Source organism: Cupressus sempervirens, chromosome 5 (assembly GCF_028749045.1).
Source record: "Cupressus sempervirens isolate cs-2001-9-10 chromosome 5, ASM2874904v1, whole genome shotgun sequence".
NCBI classification, from domain to species: Eukaryota; Viridiplantae; Streptophyta; class Pinopsida; order Cupressales; family Cupressaceae; genus Cupressus; species Cupressus sempervirens.
Window position 1 is genome coordinate 797,818,631 of NC_143122.1, and position 1,686 is coordinate 797,820,316.

At 29.2% G+C, this 1,686-nt stretch overlaps 1 long non-coding RNA gene across 1 annotated transcript; it reads left to right on the forward strand.

Moving 5' to 3' along the window:
- Positions 1-590: 590 nt before the first annotated feature.
- Positions 591-1,337, forward strand: LOC149558340 (uncharacterized). Its single transcript, XR_016364704.1, has 3 exons — positions 591-704; positions 1,044-1,103; positions 1,264-1,337. It is a non-coding gene; the product is annotated as an uncharacterized LOC149558340 (long non-coding RNA).
- The last annotated feature ends 349 nt before the right edge of the window (positions 1,338-1,686 follow it).

The following is a 1,686-nucleotide window of genomic DNA, read 5'->3' on the forward strand; positions in this document are numbered from 1 at the left end:
TATTACCTATCTTACCATAGTGATTGCAAGTAGGTCTTTGATTCTTTTAAGCTCCTTGCTTCAATGATTCTCCTTCTTCTGTATATCCAATTATTTCTTTTCCTTTTTATCTATAGAGATTTTGTTCATTCAATTGATTCATGTCTGCTTGGGATTTCATCATTCTTTCATTGATTTGTCTTTTAGTGTTTAGGTAATTCCTCAATCTTTCATTTTCAGATCGTAGACTCATGATCTCTTCATTTACATTAGAGAGTTGATCAATGAAGTCTGCTTGCTGAAGGGATTGGTGCTAGATTTCATTGTTCTTTCCTTCTATCTCTTCTCTTATCTTGTTCTTCTCTTCCATGACTTCACATAATCTTACTATAAGTAGAATCCGACCATAGGGGTGTTTTTCTAGTCAGCTCCTTAGGGTTTTTCCCTAGTCAGCTAATAAGGAGGTTTTTTTTTAATAAAATTTTTGTATATAAATATGAGTTTCATTTTTTACAATTTTCATTTATGTGAAATCAAGTTATTGGCTTTTGAATTGGGTAGAAAGAAATATTTGACAAACTTCAACCTATTTTTGAATTTTGGAGGAAGAATTTACGACATGGGCAATAAAGATAAAAGAGCAAGTAAATATGCACGAAGGAGAACTAAGGAACAAGAAGATGAAAATCGTCAAAAAATGCTAGCAAGATACTATCTTAGATCAGGTACACATGCACAATCTTTTTTCCAATGTATTTAATTAGTTTATTTAGTTAGGATTAGGGTTTAAATCCAATTAGGAATATCGTATATATCTTAAATTAGCATTACTAGATTAACTTAATATTAAGAGCTTATTTGAAATTATGTTCATATTTAGGCCATTAGGGTTTATTCAATTATGTCCATATTAGTCCTTAGGGTAAATATTACATTATGAATAAATTTAAATTATGAATTTATTTAGCATGGGAATTACCTTGTTTATTCAATTATGTTAATAATTTATAGTCCATTAAGGTTTATTAGATTATGATTAAATTTAAATAAATGAATTTATTTAGGACGTAGTCAACCAGGACAACCTACCGACATTGGAGAAGGTTCATCCCAAGTTCAAATAGGTACATGTGCATCTCTTGCAAGTATATAATATAGATCTCTCTAGAATTATAGGTCTCTATCAAACTTTATATCTTTAATTTTTAAATCTAGTGAGCAATATTTCCCCTTATAAACTTACTTGATTTTATTTGTTATATCGTGCACGTACAACTCTAGTAGATGATGAAAATGTTGGACATGAGGAAATTGAAGATGAAGCAATGGATATTGAAGAAGGACCATCTAAAGGTTAGATAATTTAATCAAGTACATAATATTTCACTCAAGTTAAATATGTATATATGTATAGATATATGTCCCATAAAGAGATTGTATCTTAAGACTTTGTTTCATTTTTTCTTGTGCAGCCCGAGATCAAACAACAAATGAGAATGTTAATTTAGCTCAAAGATTAAAGAGAAAAATTAATCATAGAAACATAGATCATTTAATTGAAATGGATGTGGAAAAATTGAGAGAATATGCTAGTCAACCTACACATACTATGAAGAGGAAATTGAATAAAAAGTCTAAAGACATAATTGCACAATTTGAGAATCTATCAACAGTGGAGAAAACTCAACTATTATCAATTTCACTTCT